Genomic DNA, 21342 nt, shown 5'->3' with positions numbered 1-21342 from the left:
TTATCTGATATTACTTTAATCTTTAATAGGCCAATTAAATTTATTAATTTTACATATATCATTAAATTAATTAAAACCTTATATACAAACCCTATAGATATATACATATGTGTATATATATATATTTCATGTATGCATCTCTTTCAAGAGGTTATCGCGATTGAGCCAACAGGTAGAATCTTGCGTCTTCCGCAACCTTGTTTGGAGTTTAGATGAATGTGTCTTACCTCTGAGGACCTCCGCTAACCGAGCTCGGCATTTAACTTGCTAATATCATATTCATTGTATATTCATCGTTGGCACGGAACAGGCCGTACCTTTAGGTAACGCTTGTTTTCGTACTCTCACCTGTATCAGCGTTATTTCGTTACGCGATACCGAGACGGAAATTTTATTTATCAATCAGACAGGTTGATAAAAAGTCAATATTTCTTTAAAAAAAAAATCGTCGAAAGCTTCTGGTTTTTTTATTTATTCGTCTTTCTTTTATCTAATCTGAAAAGTGTTTTTTTTTTCTTTCATTTTTCAAAGTTCTCACTTTACACGTTTCAATTTTTAATTCGAAGCATTAAATGTGTGTTCGATTAACGCGATCTCGACTCGCGCGACTTTGCGCATTTTTGATGAATGAACGTAGCTTTTTGATGAATGAACGTAGATTGTTTCTTAAACTAAAACAACGTTTTCCACGAGGGCGCGTGCAACGCTACGTTTTTTTTTCTTTTTAGAAACAATTTCAAGCCGAGCTTGGAAAGTGCGAGGTAAGAAGGTCACATCTAACGCCCATCCAATTTATCAAGCGTAATCAAAATATAAGGCAGTAACCGCATTAATCGCGACAATCAATCATGTAAGAGAACCCGGACTTACTCGCAAACTTGGTAACTTATCGTCCATGGTCATTTATAGTTTGGCTAACTTCGCATTGCCGGCACTTTGGTAAACACTTTGCCGTGGTATATATCGCACAGTTCATTCGCATCTCTTTACATAATTGATTTTCCTGAAATATCCTTGATGGAATCTTCAACGATGCGATTCACGGTGGTTTTAGATAGATCGCGGCTTTATTTATTTTACGCCAGATAGCATTTATAAATTTGTTTCGCCTCGAAATAAAAGAGTCAAAGTATAGCAATGACATCTACATATCTCTTTATCTTTGCGAGGCTATTTTAACAGATTTTAAATATTCCTTCAGAAATAGAAGCACATCTAGAGCATCTCCCTTATATCTTCGAGCTCGTAAACTTTTTATGTCACTCGCGGGACAAATTGCTACGATCTAGTTCGTATTAGTCGTCTTTCTTCCGCAACGTTGTAACGTTAAGGTTGATGTTTTCGAGGGGACGACGCTGTTCGTCGGTTAAAGACAAAGATCCCGGGAATTAGTGGAAGTTCATTGGACGGTAGCCTCGTCCAAGTCGTATATCTCTCCAGCTCTCTCTTCGCTTTCGTCCAGTTCATCCTCCACTCCTTTCGTTGAATTTCGATGGTCCCCGAGTCGATACACGCTTCCGGATGAAAGAGTAGAAGGCTAGGCGAGGGCAATCGTCCGAAATGGAGGAGGTGGAGGCGAATTTTCTTACGACGCTGTTCAGGAACGGCGGTGACTACGTGAGAATCGTGAGTAGAATTCTGTTTACCCTTCGCTCGAGCGAACCATTTGTTTCATCCACTCCACATATCTCTCCTCTGTTTTCCTTCTCCTTCTCGCCGGCGATTTTCCCTGTTCCCAGCTCACTTGCATCGGCTAAAAAGCAGCGATGCGCCAAGGGCAAGTCCTAGTAGGTAGCTTTAATTATCTCGATTTGCAGATAAAGTAGGCGAATATAATTTCCATATAATTGCGCCCATACGTTTTTCCGCCCGATTTTATACGTCATCTCGGCGAACAACGCTAATTGCGCAATTTTATTTCAGTCTTGCAGCTTATTGCCGCGGTGCATTTCAGCGTTTCGAAACTTTCGCGTTACGCGAGATTTTACTTAATCTAACTTTGTGTAGCAAGAAAGAGAGGAGGAGAAAGCATCTCTTTATTTTTTTTATTAGATAGATCGATGAAACTTACGAAAAGATTACATCTCGCCGATTACTTTGATTTTCGCATTATATTATTGTGGATAGAGTCTAAATCACATGCATTTTAATTTTTTCTGAGATATATCGCTTCAAAATTTTCTACCCTTATCTCAAATGTGTAAATAATTCGATTAATAACTTCTAACTTACGCGGAAAACGATGTCTTTTATTGTTTTACTTTACTATAATATGTATGGGAGGGGCAAGAACTTTTTTCCCTCTTCTCCTTATTCTGAAAAAATAATTCTAATTTAATTTAGATTAATTTCCGTTTCTTAAATAAAAATTAGATCTGGATTAGTTTTAACAAGTTTTACCGATAAATCAATTTCGTATTATAAACGAAGAAATGTTTTTTTTTTTATTTTTGCACAATTGTACACATTTGCGACTTGTACACTTGAATCTTTAAACCTCTAGAAGAACAGTTATCCGCAAAGATGGCTATCTCTTTAATTGATGAGTACCTTGCCCTCTTTCTACTTAAAAGGCGGGTTATGTTTCTGTCGCAGGGTAATTTTATGGTCCCGCTACTTTTCTACAAAATTGTGCAGTGCGCGGTCACGACAGACTACTAAGTGCAGGATTAGGAAGGTAGATAAGACCGGGCATACAATACCAAGACTCAATTACGTTATGAAAGTACGGTCCGTGTGCGATTGTGTATAGAATTTTGCTTAATGTTACCTCAATCTTTTTCATCCCTCTATACATTCTGCCGTTTTTCTTCTTTTACGTGGACGAAGAAAGCTATTTCTCATCGACGATGATTTGTGTTTAAAATAGACACACATTCGTATTTCTTTTCAATGATTTTTTACGCGCTAATTATATTAAGACATTAATTTCAGTCGAGACTCGTGAAAAAGTCTTTAAATTTTTGAATGCAATTTAGAGGTCGATATAATTAAAAGTGCCCAAGTTAAATATTTTCAAGTTATTTAATTGCCGGCTATATATATTGAAATTATTAGTTTCTAATTATAGGAAGGATAATAATAGGTACAAGTATTAAATTAGAACATAAGCGGTAATAACCGCAGTGTTGTTTCACGCTCATTGATCACCGTTTTTCAGCGATTCGGTATACGTCCCTTTGATTAAGAATGAGTCTCCGAGGACGGCAATAAAATAACAAGCATAAAAGCGACCGTCGTCGGCTTGCATAGGACGTGGGAAAATGGAACACGATAATAAATATCATAGCCGTGACATTCGTAGAATAGATTAATCGCGCAGATAGCTCTACTTTTAAAGAAGATAGACGCGGCTTTGTGACGCGATTTTGTATCCCCAAGCTTGTCTCTATTTCTATTACGTATGATAACAGAGTCGCGATAATAAATTTCGCGAACGAAGACAAACAAAACCGATGACAGATGTATTCGACAGATCAATTATTTATTCATACAAATTCAAGGTAAAATGGAGCGACGTTTTCAAAAATTTATAATTGCAAAAATAATGAAATAAATAAAATTTTGTTATTGAATATAAATAATTATAATAATGAGATTATTGACGCAGTTTTACTTGTCTCTGTTTCTATTATGAATAATACAGAGTCGCGATAAATTTCGCGGACGAGAAGAAAGAAATTTATGACAGATGTATTCGACAGATCAATTATTTATTCACACAAATTCAAGCGAAAAAGGGGCGATATTTTCAAAAATTTATAATTCGCAAAAATAATACAATAAAACTTTGTTAATGAATAAGTAATTATAATAATGAGATTATTGACGCAGTTTTACTTGTCTCTGTTTCTATTATGAATAATACAGAGTCGCGATAAATTTCGCGGACGAGAAGAAAGAAATTTATGACAGATGTATTCGACAGATCAATTATTTATTCACACAAATTCAAGCGAAAAAGGGGCGATATTTTCAAAAATTTATAATTCGCAAAAATAATACAATAAAACTTTGTTAATGAATAAGTAATTATAATAATGAGATTATTGACGCAGTTTTATTTGTCTCTGTTCTATTATAAATAACATAGTCGCGATAAATTTTGCAAATGAGAAGAAAGAAATCGATGACAGATATATTCGACAGATCAGTTATTTTTCATACCAATTCAAGCCAAAAAGGAACATTAAAAAAAAATTACAATTGCAAAAATAATAAAATAAATGTTTTTAATTAAATTTTATTATTAAATACAAGTATTAAAGACAATAATAAAATTGAGGCGAATTCAGGATGATTAAACGTAGCGTATTCGAACAATATCCATTATGACACTCGCGATGAAATTATCACCGCGTTGTTTGACGATGTTACAAGTATTTTTAGACTTTACACCGTGCGCGGGAATCTCGGTCGCAGGGAATATTTCGCGCGCGATACAGATCGGACGGATAAACCATTCTCCATCGCGGATGTGTATAGAGAGCGAGAACAACCGAATTAAATTTCCCACATAGACACATGGTTAGAGATGCCGAGCTATCATACGGCTTTGTCCGCGAGAGTTGATAATGTTTCGAGACCGACGCACAGTTTCGCGGAGATGGAGAACGGATACGCTACTCGTAGCGACATAAGGGAGGAAGAGAGAGAAAGATAGATAAGCGGAAAGAGAGAGAGAGAGAGAGAGAGAAATTACCGGTGGTCAATGACAGAGCTTCCTGCGGTTTTCTCCGCTCGTCCGCCTGTATTCACGGCTCAGTAAGCCGGCAATAAATCCACTCTCTCCACCCCCAACCCCCAAGCCCCTCTGGCCGCTCATCTATCCACTCGCTGCCTATGTGCGTGCACAGTGTACGCATCCTCGAAACTCGGCGTTTTGTTGAATCGCCGCGAAACGAGATCGTAAATTGACATAAATTAAATTTGAAATGGTTCTATGTTCGTATGCGAGGCGCAGGATGAGCAGCTAGCGGACGATGAAAGCTCGCCGGTGGATTTCTGATTAACGCTCGCATTGCCTTTAAATAAGATATTAAACCGCCGCCCGGGTGTATCTTTGTGCGGTTCTAGAGGAGAAATTATTTAATCCGCGAAACGCAAAGTCTTTGAATCGTGACGGATTATTTCGGGATGATAATGGCGACGTGATCGTCCGCGTTTTATTTTTTTTTTCCGCAAAATGACACACAAAAAATTTGTTATAATATCGTTAAAGGATAATTATATATATATATATATATATATATATATATGTGTGTGTGTGTTATCAGTGAAAAATATATTACCGCGCGCTGTATTTTGTATTTTCACAACGTCCCGTAATTATTCCGAAAATAAAAGTTTATTTTATTCTATTTTTCACTTTATTTCGTCAATCTCTCATCTCGTTTTATGAGCGCAATTTATTTGTAAATCAAAAACGCGAAACAAAATACTGTCGTACTATAATTTATGCGGCATGATTATTTTTGTTTTCCGTACTTTCTCGATTAGCGGGATAATATTCGAGTAGTGGCCTATAAAAATATAATCGCGGTCAAAGAACCTGTATCTGATCGATCTGCAGCACCATTTCTGTATTATTAATTTCACAATATAGAAACTTAATATTCGTCTCGCGAGAAATTTCGTCGGTTGTTGAGAGGGAGAAATTAGACGATCGTCTCGCGGGGGTGTCTTCTGCGGAGATCTCGAGGTCACTTTCGGCGCTACGTGGACCCGCTCGAAACTGTTGGAACGTTTAGCTCGCTCGTACGATCAAAGATCGTAGCTCACGCTCTAACCCGACGGTTCCCTATGGTGCCGCAATGACATTCTCGCATGACATGCGGGGACGTCGTCGAATCTCGCAAGTTGCGCCACGAGATTTCGTACCCGCCAACAGGAAATCCCATTTGAGGAGGAACCTAGCACCGGTAGTTAATCATCGGCTGTTGCCAATAGTTTCACTGTCTGTAGCCTCGGCTGCTCTTCATCTCTCGTCGTCCGATACCTATGAACCCCCTCCCCCTCCGCGTATAACTTGTCCAGACGTAGTTCCTTATCCGCGTCAGCTGGATACAGTCGAAGTTTATTACGGTTAATGCTCAAGTTGCCGGTATATATATGTATATATCTGTGATAACGCGGACGGAGTTACAAGTTCTGCCGGATGTGCATCTCGACGCGTTAACGATTGCTTCTGGTTGCCGAAGGGGGCCATCGAAATTTGTTAACCACCGGCATTAGGGTTACACGGATCTCGTATTACGTACCCGATGTGATTAGTTTGCAGGATGAACAATGTCCGTACAATTCGCGATGCACGAATTATATATGCATGTACGTATATTTATTCCTTCGCTCGATATAAATCCATCTTCCTCGGGGGGCGCCCGAGGGGGGAAAACTTGCACCGGATAATGCAATTGCGTGTCTCGCGACATGATTATTAATTATCATCCTCTTTCGCGAGAGAGAAGACGTGGGAAAATATGGTTTCACGCGAAATATAAACTGCCCGTATTTACACAAGTCGTATAATATATGAGGTCGAAATTTAGATATAAAAAGGGTTAGCAAGAGCCAGGATATTAGGGGGATATAATGAATTTATTTTTAAATTCCTCGCAAAAGAGGAATTTCATATTATTTATTAATTATACTATTTATACTATTATTTAGGTATAAAATGGGTTAGTAAGAGCCAGGATATTAAGTGGAAGAAAATTATTTTTAAATTCCTCATACAAAATTTATTTTCATCATAATTAAAGATTATGCAAAGTACAAAATAAGTATGGAAGGATTTTATACTATTTATATACTATTATTAATGCGATTTATTTTTGTACTATTATTTATACCATTATATTTTATACTATTTATACTATTTATTAATTTTCCTTTTTATGTCTGAATATGTATTTATAAAGGTATCAGACCCTTTTCGATCTATTATTTTACTTGCGAAATAATTCTTAATTGAAAAACGCTCGCGTCCTCGTCGCGTATGTACGACGAACTGAACAGCGGTATCAATTGCATACGATTAAGGGGGAAGGGGAGCTCAATTAGGACATGTCGCGTTCCGATCGGCCGCGTAGTTGCAAGGGTACGGGCTACCCCCCATTAACGAACGCGCATGTAATTATCGGTCGGTAATCGCGGGCGTGTTGTAATTTGCAAAGCTGCAACTCTTTCCATTTAGCGACCAGGTCTCTTTTCGAGCCCTCGGCGCCTCTCGTCCCTCGGGGGGCGAGGGGGAGGGGGGAACGTCCGCCTCGTTCCTGCTCGAAATAACAGAGTTCGCGGGAGAAATTGGTGTAACTCGGAGCTTTGCGGGCCATTAATAAAGCGGCGGCGAGCGCTCGAGCGCCCACTCACAGAACACTCACCGGCGTTCGCACGAATGTTACCGCAGACACGTTCGCACGTGTATATACGACACGTGCACACGAATGGGCACTTACCGGGTGACTCGGTACCGGTGACCGAGCACGCTCGCTCACGCGAAGAGCAGCGTGGAAAGAGAGAGAGAGAGAGAACCTTCCCCTATCCCGCGTGTGAAACTCACCCCCTGGGGTTCTCGCGGGCTTCTCCGTCACGGTTTCGCGAGCGGAATCGATGTGGGGGTGGGTTTGCGAGTTCGTCGACGACGACATGAGAGGGTGGAGGGGGAGGGAGGGGGTGGGATAGTCATTACCCGTGTTTCGTAAAGTGCGGGCCGACTGTGAGCCAGTAATGTCGGTCATTACAGACAGATATATAGATAGATAGAGTTTATTACGTACGTAACACATACGAGAGAGACGCAAATAACAGACGCTCACTCAGAGAGAGGTAGCCTAAAGCGGCAGATTACGGGTTGGAGTCTTATCAAAGAATACATGGAGAACTAACATTTGGGTTATCGGCGCGCGAGCTAATGGTGGGAAGGAAATTTCGAAGATTATACACTCGCGAAGATGAGGCGCGTCCGCGTCGATTTCGATTCGGGATATTATATTTTTTTGTCTTCTATAATTAGAGCGTTAATTAATGAGTCGCGTCAACTAATAAAATAAGGGTGTCAGTCTGACGTGGCTTGATCGTTACTTACGTAGCTTGCAGAGGCTGATCGAGAAGATGATAAGTTATACATGGATATATCCAGTAGCGTTTTTCAAGTTTCTTTTTAGCGATCTAGGAATAAATCGAATTATTTTTTTAAAATTTACTCTTCGGTTTTATGTTAAAAAAATTATATTTTTTAAAAATAATATAAAGTTTATTTAAACTCGATTAATATTTTTTCACAGAAGTTAGCTGATTAAAGCAATAATTTGCTAATTAAATTTTAAAATAATAATATGTTACAAAATTAAAATAATAATATGTTATCATATCTTATTCTTGATCACTGGCGGATCCTGGGGGGGGGGGGGGGTAAACCCCCCTCTTGCAAATTAAAAGAAACAGTTTTGTTGAATTTGTTTAAAAAATATAAATAAAGAAAAACAAACATTAAAGAGCTATCGACGTCAGGATCCGCTAGTGTATATATATAAATATAAGATTCACTGTAAATTATACTCATTACGCATTCATGGAGTTAAGTATAGATTAAGTCAGACGTAGGACGAAATGATGAGATAATTTTATTGCACGAAAATAATTAGGTGAAATTCTTTATATCTATATAATATATATTATATCTATTATATATTATATATATTATAGACATATAATATAAGAATTTCGCCTAATTATTTTTCTACAACAAAATTACCTCTTCATTTCGTGCTATGCCTGACTTAATCCAAACTTAACTCCTTGAATGCGTAATGAGTATAATTTCCAGTGTATCTTATACATACATATTGTATATATTATATAGATATAAAGAATTTTGCCTAATTATTTTCGTGCAACGAAATGATCTCATCATTTCGTCCTATGTCTGACTTAATCTAAACTTAACTCCTTGAATGCGTAATGAGTATAATTTCCAGTGTATCTTATACATACATATTGTATATATTATATAGATATAAAGAATTTTGCCTAATTATTTTCGTGCAACGAAATGATCTCATCATTTCGTCCTATGCCTGACTTAATCCAAACTTAACTCCTTGAATGCGTAATGAGTATAATTTCCAGTGTATCTTATACATACATATTGTATATATTATATAGATATAAAGAATTTTGCCTAATTATTTTCGTGCAACGAAATGATTTCATCATTTCGTTCTATGTCTGACTTAATCTAAACTTAACTCCTTGAATGCGTAATGAGTATAATTTCCAGTGTATCTTATACATACATATTGTATATATTATATAGATATAAAGAATTTTGCCTAATTATTTTCGTGCAACGAAATAATCTCATCATTTCGTCCTATGTCTGACTTAATCTAAACTTAACTCCTTGCGAATGCGTATTAAGTATAATTTCCAGTGTATCTTATACATACATATTGTATATATTATATATATAATATATAAAAAATATATATATAAAGAATTTCGCCTAATTATTTTCGTGCATGAAATTATCTCATCATTTCATCCTATGTCTGACTTAATCTAAACTTAACTCCTTGAATGCGTAATGAATATAATTTATAGTGTATCTTATACTTTTATATATATATTTTATATATATATTATATATATATATATGCATATATAAAAGTATAAGATACACTGTAAATTATACTCATTACGCATTCAAGGAGTTAAGTTTAGATTAAGTCAGACATAGGATGAAATGATGAGATAAATTCATGCACGGAAATAATTAGGCGAAATTCTTTATATATATATATATTATAATATATATATATATATATATATACACTGGCGGATCCTGGGGGGGAAGGGGGTTAACCCCCCCCTTGCAAATTAAAAGAAACAGTTTTGCTGAATTTGTTTAAAAAATATAAATAAAGAAAAACAAACATTAAAGAGCTATCGACGTCGTTGATCCTGGAATAAAAGCTAATCATGAAACCAAAAATATTAAATAAAATAATTTTGCAAACCCCCCCCCCCTCCCCCATTATCGACGTCAGGATCCGCTAGTGTTCTCGATTAATATTTTTTGACAGAAATCAACTGATAACTGTCAAAAATATTAATCGAGTTTAAAGTATTATAACATATTTTATTTAAAACATTATTTTAAAAATTAATTAGCAAATTAACGTTTCAATCAGCTGATTTCTGTCAACAAATATTAATAAAGCGAAAATTTGCTAATTAAATATTCTAGCTTACATATTTATATTTATATTGTATATGTTGCGAAATGATAAGATTATTCTAATATATATATGTATTTTATTTGTTACAGGTAGGTAGCATTGCGATACACAGTGCGATTCACGCGTCGTCTGTATCGGTGAGTGAGAAATTGTTCATTTTATTATTATTATTTCTATAGCGATAATATTTGGACTTAATAAGCTTACCTGAAAAAAGTTACCTAATTAATCGCGTTGGATACAAATGTATCTTTTATTTTTTTCTAAAGAAATTGATAAAGATAATTGAGACCAAAACACATTAAACTATCACTCAAAACACAACACAAGATTATCTGAACGCATTTGCGGATAGAGATGGTTGTGTATTAAAAATACATAAAGTTTAAAATACGCTTTACTGCACCTCTCGCAACTAATTATAAAGATCAAAGTTTCTAAATTTATTTACCCCGTAGCGCTCATTAAAACAACTATTAATAACAACCAGTTCTCTTTCTTGCAAGAAGCTAGAGCGCAATCTCGTTGCTCCGTAAACTTGATTTCGGTGCATTATTCGCCGAGCAGAGATCGCGACTGATAATAATCGTCTCCGACGGGCTTGAATGTTGCGATATTGAACACATTGCTATCGTGCATTAGATTCTCCGGTTTTCGCCGGAATTTCCCGTCGAAAATGCGAACGCGCCTCGATAAGATCGAGCACGCGCGAGATGAGATACGAGCGTCGGCATCGTGACGAGATTAGCGTCAAAGGGTTAATTAAACGTAACAAAGAAATAAAACGGCGACGTTATCCGTGGCGTTGGGGTATATATACACCTAGATAATATACATATATATATCGTACACATACAAAGAATGGCGGATCGCGAGCCGCCGTATCGTACCCGGGATATCTCGCGTTTTCTCGTATAGCTACCCCGCTAGGCGAGAACCGGAAGTTGGAGCGCACAGCTCTTTTCCGGCGACGTGGCCAGGCCTTCGCGCTCGAATAGCGGATTAATCGCGATACGCGTCAGGCAAGGGAACGACGGGGCGGAAGAGAGAAAGATGGATGAGGAGCGAGACGGTGGAGGAGGGAGGGAGGGGAGGAGAGATCGCGCGCACCCCTTGATGTTTACAAAGGTGAATCTTGGCTCGTATTGGAATTTGTTAGACGTGCTCTCCCGTCACCGTCGTCGAGATGAGAGAGAGGTCCTTTCGAAGGGGAAGATGGTTGAGTGGCGGGGGGAGGGAGAGGTAGTTGCGCTCACGATGTAGGAAATTTGTTGCCAAGAAATCACCCCGCTATCTCGATGGAACGTGAGGTAGTGGGTACTGTGGCACAAGCGATATGACTCAGACTCAGTTGGAGGAGCTAATTTAACTGCGATCGATTTTTATATAGATATATATATTGCAAGAGAGCTATATTATAGACACTGATTAACATCTTTACAGTTGAACACGTATTTTGAAAGAGAGTTAGGAACGTTTTCGTACAATATCGCGTGATCTCAATAATACTTTAATATATAAAGAAATATAATATACAGGGAAGAAAAATTATATATATGTATATATATATATCTTTTTCACTCTATCCTTAAATATTTTATAATTTATATAAACGTGTAAATAATACAATTGATTAATAATTTTTGTTTTATATTAATGATTAAATATATATATATATTTTTTTTTTATTCTGTGTGTAAATATTTTATGATTTATAAACGTGTGAATAATGCAGTGGATTAATAAATGACTTTTTTTTAAAAAACGTAACATATATATAATATACATGTATATATATTTTATTCTATCCTTATATTTTATGAGTTAAACGTGTGAGTAATTGACTAATAAATGACTTTTTTTAAAAATGTACAGTATAAAGACGTAAATTGATAAAAGATTTAAAAGACAAATTAATACGAAACGAAACGGTGAAATGTGAAATTTTAAATTTTAACGAGAAAAATATCTAATCTCGCGCACATTTTAATGTTTTATCGAACTTGCATATTTATGCAATAATATAATTCGTATGTCTTGCACGTTAATCGAAAAATCTGTTTAAATGTGTAACGGAGAAGAATGAGCGTAGAGAACCAGAGCGATGAAAAATAAGAGATTGTCCTTTGAGTTGTTTATAGAGCTAAGTCGTGGCTCTCATGGAATTTGCATAGCTTTCGTCGAGAAAATGGGCACGTGAAGGAAAATAGGGAACAAAGGGAGGGCAATTTCGTCGTTGACAGTAGAAAAATTACAGTAACAAGATTATATATACTGCGGATCATCAAAGCATGTTAAAATTTACTGCGAATTGTCAAATCTGGAGATCTTCTTTTACGAAATAAATAATTGAAGATAAATTGAAGATAAAAATACAAGAGAGAGAGAGAGGAATGTAAAAATATGATTTTTATGTATTTTTGTTCCAAAGGGTCTTTAAATACATGCAAACTATATTATATGCATTTTTCTTAGAGATAAGAAATCTTATATTTATTTGAATACATATATATCATTACTATATAAATTATACATTTTATTATTTCACAGAAATTTTATACTTTCTTTGAAAAAAAAAAAATTAAATAAATAAATTAAAATTTTGACATTTCGAATTTTTGTTATATCACATATTTCTACCTTTGTTAGAAAATAATTTTGATAAAATTGAATGAAAGCATAATTAAATGGATAAAGGAGCAGCGATCAAGTTGGAAATTTAATAAATATACTTGCCGCAATGATTGATTCATAAGGAAACAAATTTCGCAAATTGATTAATAGACGAATGAGCATAATCGCGCGCGCAAATCGGCGTAATAGGAAGGACGACGTCATTCATTAAAAGCGGATCGATGGCGGATGGATTGACCGTGTAGGCAAAGGGAAAGAGAGAGAGAGAGAGAGAGAGGATGCATCGGATGTGTTTACAAAGGTAAATCGCGGTGGTTTTCGTGAAACTCGAACCGGTGTCGGTCGCGCTGTGAAAACGAGAACTGACGCCTGGGGTGTGGAGTAGTTTCCCCTACGAACAACAAAGGACACAGAAAGCTTTCGGGATATCGTAACGAAGAATATCACGCGTACCAGAGAGAGAGAGAGAGAGAGCGCGAGATTCACCGTTAATAACGAACGTTCGCATTAACGGCGTATTTAATTAAGAGAGAATAATTGAGGTACAGTCGGGGAAAGTGTGCATGAATTATGCGTTCGCGCTAACACACGCGCGAAAGATGTAACTTTCTCGAACGGAGCATCTCGCTGAATTAATCCGCGGAAGCGGGAACAAGGTTTACGATAGCAAAGGGCGGTTAGGATAGGCGTTATATAGTCGTTCAAAGCTAAATCGCTTCCGTAGGAATTCGACACTCATCGAGAATGTGTAAGCTCGAAAGAGAAAGAGAGAAAGGATCTAATTCCGCGGCCAACAAAGAACAAAGCATGTCGATGGAATGCTGTTCCTGTAATGAATCGCCGAGAGGGATTAAGCTTCGTTCACTACACTGTAACGTTGTTGCGCGGGATAAGAAAGGGCGCGATTTTTACAGAGATTAATCCGCGGTGACCGACAAATATTTATCGCGTCTCCTTAATCTTCCGGTTCCGCGCATCTGTGTGCTCTAGCTTCTTCTCTGTATAATCTTAAAACCGTCTCCCCCGCCCTTTAAAGATATTTAATTCGTCGAGCTGTACACGCTAGCCTACTTTACATGCATCTGGTATGTTTCATTATTCTATCGTATCGAAGACGGCGAAGACGGTGAAATTAGTGTTCTCGAGTCACGATTTACACGATAGCGATTGCACGAAGTGCCGTATAATACGCCGAGACCAGGGAAGAAAGTCGGTCGAAAGAGGGAGCGAGAGAGGAGAGAACCCTTAGTAATAACAAATTACATATTCCGTTTCGCGGACCGAGAATTTATCACGCGCGCGTTCTACAAATCCGCCCGATTATACATACTCATTCGAGAAGTGTGACGAAGCGTATATATGTCCATTCCCGGATTAATGGCGACACAATGTCCCGCCATCCCTTTCGGAAAAAGCTCTCTCTCTCTCTCTCTCTCTCTCTCTCTCTCTCTCTCTCTCTCTCTCTCTCTCTCTCTCTCTCTCTCTCTCTCTCTCTCTCTCTCTCTCTCTCTCTCTCGGACAAAGTGGACACGCGGAGATGGGATGGCACGCGTTATCCGTTCAAAGGTAATCGTACCTTCTACGTAATTCGACACGGATACACTTCACCGGCTGGAAAACAAACGGAGAGAGAGGGATACTTTTGGCGATGTAACAAAGACACGGGGCGGTTTGCACACGGGGCGGATTGACGAGGCTGAAAGGGACCGTCAGCCAGTGGCTGACATTACGTGTATGTGTGTGTATGCGTGTGTGACGAAGGATTATTATAATATTAATGGGATGCCTAAAGAGGACAGGGGAGAGATAAACAGAAATCGCATGAATAACGAAGGGTGATTGAAGTGGGGTTGTTGAATTACCAACCTATCGCGCAAAGTGTCCAAAGAGCTTTAAATAAAGAGAGAGGGAGAACTCGGTACAGATTTTACAAGATTGTGTCGAAGGGAGGGACACGTTAAATAACTGCGTACGGCCAAAACAACTTTAAACACTCGTTACTGGATTTTGTAATTGTGTCGAAGGGAGGGACGATAGAAAATTAACAGGATCTCGAATCTCCGGATAGATAGGTAGAGAGAATAGCGCACAAGCGGAGAATTTGCGTTGTAAAATATTTCGCAACGCAAACTCTCTACGTATCAAGAGATTTCGCGAGAGTTGCGAATTTTTTAGCTATTGTTGCATCTGCTGTTGTTACTTGCTGAGAAGGTTTATCAAAACGCACACAGGAGCTATTTACACAATGTATTTACATTTAAATAATCAGGAATCAACATATGCGAAACAATGATGCTTTTTTTGCTTTTGGCGAAAATGTAAAAAAAAACTATAATAAAATAAAAATAAATACTGTAATATGATCTTGAAGATAAATATATATTGCCACACAAGGCATAAATTAAATTAATCCAAATTAATACCGACAATAAATGGTGAGAATCAATAGTATTTTTGGTAATTCTCTTTCGAAATTGTTTGATAAAATTCTTTGTTGAACTATAACTTAAAATCATCATAGCTAATTGTATTTAAATTTCAGGTATAATATAGGGACAGCTAAAATTCTTAGCTACGGTGGCTAATAATTGTTTTTCCGTTAATCACGCGAGTTATTACGATACTAATCAGTCGGGAGATGATTGCTCGCGATGTAAATGCGCGTCCTACCGAGGATATACCGAGTTATCTCGCGGCCGTATGACAAGCGTAGCCCTGGCGAAAGTTGGAACCGAATCTAAACCGCCTGTCGCGACCAGCCGTTGCCGCCGCCGCGATGAACCTAATCAAAACAGTCGCGAATAACTCGAATAAAGCGGGGCTCAACTTCCATGCCCGGTATAATACGGCGCGCGTTCTAAAACGTACGCCAGAGAGATACGAGTGTATCCGGGATGGCTGATGGGTAGGGAGAGGGAAAGAAAGGGGAAAAGAGAAAGAGAGAGAGAGAGAGGGATGATGGGTGGCGGAGGGAAAGACAGGAGGACGCCTGAGGGAGAGGAATACCGAATAGTATATATGCAACGCGAAACGAGGGGGATTCAGTGCGCTGGGCGGGCCACGATGGGTGGCGGTGGTAGTGATATACTTTGGTCGGACATGCAATTAGTAGTGCTAGCGTGACTATGGCCAGACAACCACCGCCGGCGTAGTCAGCGATGGAGGAGGGGGCTGGAGGAGGGGGGAAAGGGGGTCCGACCGCGGGAGACTCGATTGCGATATTCTCTCTCGACCTCGTTTCATCTTCAACCCTACAAGAGAGAAAGAGAGAGAGAGAGAGAGGCGCAGGGAGAGGAGAGAATCGCGTTCCTCGCGCGTGATTCTCGCGCGTTTGCGCGATAGTCCCGGTGCCCCGGGGGCGCGTTTTGCACCCGAAAGTATCTCTCCCGCGAAGTAATGTCTTTGTGAACGCGAACGTCTTCTCTCTCCGGTTCCCTTCGGCGCGATCGCGTTAATAACGAGAGAGAGGAGATATTGCTGAAATGGTCTCCCCCCATTTTCTTCGGGGTAAAATATGCGATTTGTACAGGGAGGCAGGCGAATTAAAAGCGAATTGTGAAAAATGTTACCAGCCCCCTTTGGAAATGTCCCGATATCGGCGGTTTGGCACCATTTTCGGCGCGGATGTTAATTGCGGGCGATCTTTTTTCCTTTAGCGGAAACGCAGCGGGGACAGAGGGGGGCGGGGGAGATTTGGACGAGCAAAGGTCAACACTGATAATTCATGGGCGTTCGGCGATAAAAGCACGGGCACGGTTCCGCGTCTCTCTCTCTAATGGTAGGCCGCGTTATAATTTATAATAGAATGGCTGCGGCGCGCCAGGCCTGGACGGCCAAACAAGCCGGGAAATATGGCACGGCCATTAAAAGCTAACGATTAATTAAGCACGAAATAAATATTTGCCCAACGAATTACGGCGATATTAATCTCCGTTTTGTGCGTGCCGTCGTGTCGCGTTGCGAGCCCGCGTTACGCATCCGCTCTTCGACCCCCCTCTGCGTGTTTGCGCGCCTGTTTTCGCGATTATCTCTGAGCTTGCTCTCTCTCTCTCCCTCTCTTTCTCAGAGATCAGGATCCATCCTGCAGCGAAGTAATCCGTTCACGTCGCATATCCACGAGATAATTCACAAGATAATTAAGAAAATGCTTTTGCCTGGTGCAAGCTGTCTCTCTCTTTTATCATGTAATTTCTGGAAATTCCATTATTGTCAATCATAAGTAGCGCGATAATCGTATTTTATATGTATATATATACAGGGTGTATCTAAATAAGTGCGAAAAATTTTAGGAAATGATTCTTTGTCGAAAATTAAGGGGGGTTTCTTATAAACATATAGGTACTTTTATATCCCTCTCTGAGGAGTTACACTTTTCTAAAGAGGGAGGTAAAAATTGTTTTTATTTTTTTTCTCAAATTTTAGACAAATTTGAAAAATGAAACTTGGTAGATATTTTCCACTAATAAAAAGAATATTTATTAATATTTTTTTTTTATCAGAACTTTTTAACGGATAAGAATATGTGTTTATATAAGAACCCCTCCCCCCTTAATTTTCGACAAAGAATCATCTCCTAAAATTTTTTGCACTTATTTAGATACACCCTGTGTGTATATATATATATATATATATATATATATATATATATATATAATATATTTCTTCATATGTATAAAATTTTATTGCTTATTAATGTTTACTCAACGCAATTTATAAATTATTTTTAGATTTAGAAATTAATTAGATTCGCCGGCTAACTTTTTCGTACTTGCTCATTTTACTTATATTCGTTCCTGTTATCATCTTTGCGCAGTGTTAAGAAATGAAGGACTTAATTTTCATCAGCGTGTATGAAAGGTGTTTAAGCGCATAATATAGGATGAGATACTAAGAGAAATGTGCGTTAGATGTCTACGTAGAATGCCCGCATCCGTTTCCACCGTAATTCTCCTAGTTGGAGAGCAAAGGATTAACTCTACTGCTGGTAGGTCCAGTCGGGTTAGCCACAGGCGTTCAGGCGTTCTTTGCCTTCATTAAATTAACCCTTTACGCTAACAAGTCTAACTCTACTCACAGGCGCGTTCAAACGTCGCATTTATTTCGCTGTTCTGATTAGAGATGATAAGTTTTTTTCTCGCTTTATACACATTCGTCGATATATAAAAAGAAACTCTTCGCTCTTTTACTCTCTTTTTCTTAAAAAAAAAAAACAAAACAAAACACTCGGTTTACGATTGTATATATCTTTCGAGACAAATCGCGAAAAATTATGTACAACAAAAATGTGACAAGCGCGGCAAGGTGGATGGCTCGTATTCGCGTTAATTAATTATTCGTCGCGAAATAAGAAATGAAAAATTCGTGCCGGCGCAATCGTAAGAGAGAGCGCCGAGGAAATATATCGCGTTGCAATTAATCTTGATAATTTTAATTAAAGCTCACGCGCGCGTGAGAAATTTCGCAAATTGAAAAACGCGTCTAAATTTGAAGGAAACGCCGTGCGCGAATTTTTTTCCCCCTCACGGATGAGAGAGTTTCGCGCAGACGATCGTTTGTCTTGCGTTTTGTTTCGCCCGTCGTGCAACACCGTCTCGTGTCTATCATGCGAAATCCGCGGCTGCCTCTTGCGCAGGGGATGGTAAACCGCACAGTTACACGATGCGCAAAATTCTCCGTCCTTGTTCCGAGGAAGATGCGGGAGAGGAAGGAATGCGCGGAAGATGCCGGGCATAGAAGACGTCGGAGAGATGCGAGTCACTCCATCATAATTAGTCTCCCCCGGCGTTTCCCCAAAGGATAGGATCGCGCGCGGCGTTAGCTCGAATTCAAAGTAATGCGATCGATGATTAATACGTTGCGTATAATTAATCCTATCTACCGTTAGGGGAGAGACTGATACGCGTCGCGGATTTGTTGTCCGCGAATTCTCTGCCATTCCCGTAAATTCGCTCTCGCAAAGCAGGGGGGTGACGAAAGCAGGAAGGGGGGTCGTTGAGCGACATTTATGACGATACTTATTCATTGTTATGAATTTAATTTAATTAATTACCTTTTAATATTGCTATATTTAATTGTTGCTTTCGTCTAAATAATTTGACATTCCGCTCCGAAATTTTTTCTTCTAACCTTCAGATTTGTGTTTTGTCGAATTGAAATTTGAGTTGAATACGCAACTGTTTCCACGGTTTAATTAATAATGCTGCTTGATTTATAGAGAGCATCTCTCTATATTAAATTTTTTTTTACAATTACACAAACCTTTGACATTTCCATGAATTACACATTTCCATTTCCTATTTGCAGAGAGATTATGAGTCATTATATCGGGTATCGTTATTGAATTAGCTATGGTCGAGGTGGTCCACGAGTAAAATCGAATCTGTCTTTGACGAAGAAGGGGGAGGGAACCGCGAAGAATTCCGGCAACCGAGCTACTTACACCGAGCTTCTTTCGCGTGAAATTTGCATTAAACTGCGACGGCGAGTCAGCGGCACGGCTTTAATTGCTTACTTTGGAGGATCGTTACTCGTAGTTAGCTGTTTTGCCGTCTTGCCCGACTTAAGTCAAGCCAAATGATACCGGGTCGGCACATAATCCGGCAGCAGTGTAGCAGTAGCTCGAGTCGCGTCGGGCAAATAGCTGTATATAAAGCCGAGCAAGAGGAACGGGATTCACAGGACGCGTTTCGGCTAACATCGGAGGATATATAGGACGTATATACGGAGAGCACCGGAAAAGCCAGATGATGGCAATCTTAAAGTTTGCGAATTTTCCTACCCGTTTCAAGAAGTTATTAGCCGTTCGATGTTTATCATCGTTCGTCGAGCTTGTCATCATCGCGTTTCTGCGAGAGTTATATATATACATTACTCTACAAGCGGCGAGTTAACTAGCAATTCTCAACTTCCGATAGCATTCTACGAGAATTCTCTCTCTCTCTCTCTCTCTCTCTCTCTGTCCGCATCTCGTTCGAAAATTTCGACGGAGTTTAATTACGATGTAACGAACTATATTTCTCTCATTTTAACATCTTTATGCGATTATACATTATTACAAAATGTCAAAAAGATGGATTTTACAAGTATATTATCTTGTCGAGTAAGCGAGGCTCGTGACGACGAAACTTTAAATAAACTGATAATAAGAGTTAACTGCGTTAATTAATTCAACAGATAGCGCAACAACATTTAGGTAGTACTTCAACTTTAATCACTATCAAGGAAATTTATCATCGACATTGCACCGTAGCCCTTATTCCTGCGCTATTGGTTTAATTAGGAATTTCGCTGCGCGGCAATTGCATCTTTAGAAATTCAGCTGCGTCTCAATTTGACGGTATACAATTAGTATAGAATGTACTTTGCATTTCCGAAACGTTGTATCAGCTGTTCAGCATCATTGGAGTAACCAAATCGTTGATTGAAAATTTCGATCGGGTTTCTTTTCCCCCTCAATTACGCATGAAAGTTTTTCAAAAAGTATCAGCAAATTAAATATTTCGAGATATATAATTCAATTGGAGATACAAATGATATGTCATTTTACTACACAATCATCCTTCTTTTTAATATACTTCTCACACTGTTGCACCAACTTTTTAAAATGTTTTTGAAAAGGAGGGTGATTATGTTGAAAAATGACACATCATTTGTATCTCCAATTGAATTATATATCTCAAAATATTTAATTTGCTGTTACTTTCTGCAACATCCTCGTATAATATTCGAGTATAAAATTTAACTCATCGAAAGAAACGAAATGGCTCTCGAATATCGCTCTTGGAAGAATCGGTGTAACGATAACGGGGCCGTTATTATTACAGGAGGACGTTATTTTAATCCTCGCCGCGCGTCTAATTACCCCCGTTTAGATCCTTCGATCCCCCTGATCCCCCCTGCCAAAAGCGATCTCACCTGGAAGCGGTTCCCGCGATTCGGCGAGCCAAATGGCTGCGCGACAACGCGCCGTAATAACTAATGGCGCGCCCTTATTCCGTCCATTACCTCAATTACAACTTGGGCGTTACAATTGCGTCTTTAGAGACGCCTCGCGACTCGGATCAATGAGAGTCGGGAGGGAGAGAGAGAGAGAGAGAGGGTGGGCTCAGGATGGAAACATTCGATTTTGCCGCGGCAAAGGCTACGAATCGGTTGGCTTAGATAACAAAGTCTGGGATTGTGCGACGTCACGCGCTCTCTTAGAGGATAATCCGCTCTCTTTCTCTCTTTTTTCCTTTCGACGTGCGAAACACGCGCGCTTCTCTTTGGAGGGATGAAAGAAACGCGAGCTGTATCGCCGCGTCCCATCGTTGTTTGCTGCCAGGGGGAGTCTTCAGAAAGCATCACGCTCTTCGCGCGCGAGCGAAAGCTTCGTCATTGTTGACGACGTTGGTTCTAAAGACCGCGGCTCGTTACTTTCGCACGGCGAATGACCGAGGAGAAAATGGAAAACGCGCGGAAAAAGAAG

At 38.9% G+C, this 21342-nt stretch overlaps 1 protein-coding gene across 4 annotated transcripts in view; it reads left to right on the top strand.

The window, feature by feature from the left end:
- The window catches only part of LOC145934366 (kin of IRRE-like protein 1), a 506904-nt gene that overhangs the window by 71176 nt on the left and 414386 nt on the right, over window positions 1-21342 (top strand). The window contains exon 6 of one of the 4 annotated variants that reach the window (XM_083034729.1): window positions 10331-10378. The exons of the other annotated variants lie outside the window; for them this stretch is intronic. The gene's annotated coding sequence lies outside the window, so the exon portion shown is untranslated. The remainder of the gene's footprint in view (window positions 1-10330; window positions 10379-21342) is intronic. 4 annotated transcript variants of the gene reach the window in all.

Source organism: Prenolepis imparis, unplaced genomic scaffold, assembly GCF_030444845.1.
Source record: "Prenolepis imparis isolate NDT839.2.m4 unplaced genomic scaffold, iyPreImpa1.0 SCAF_3, whole genome shotgun sequence".
Lineage (NCBI taxonomy): Eukaryota > Metazoa > Arthropoda > Insecta > Hymenoptera > Formicidae > Prenolepis > Prenolepis imparis.
The sequence above is the reverse complement of the archived record's forward strand: the minus strand, read 5'-3'. Positions and strand labels throughout refer to the sequence as shown.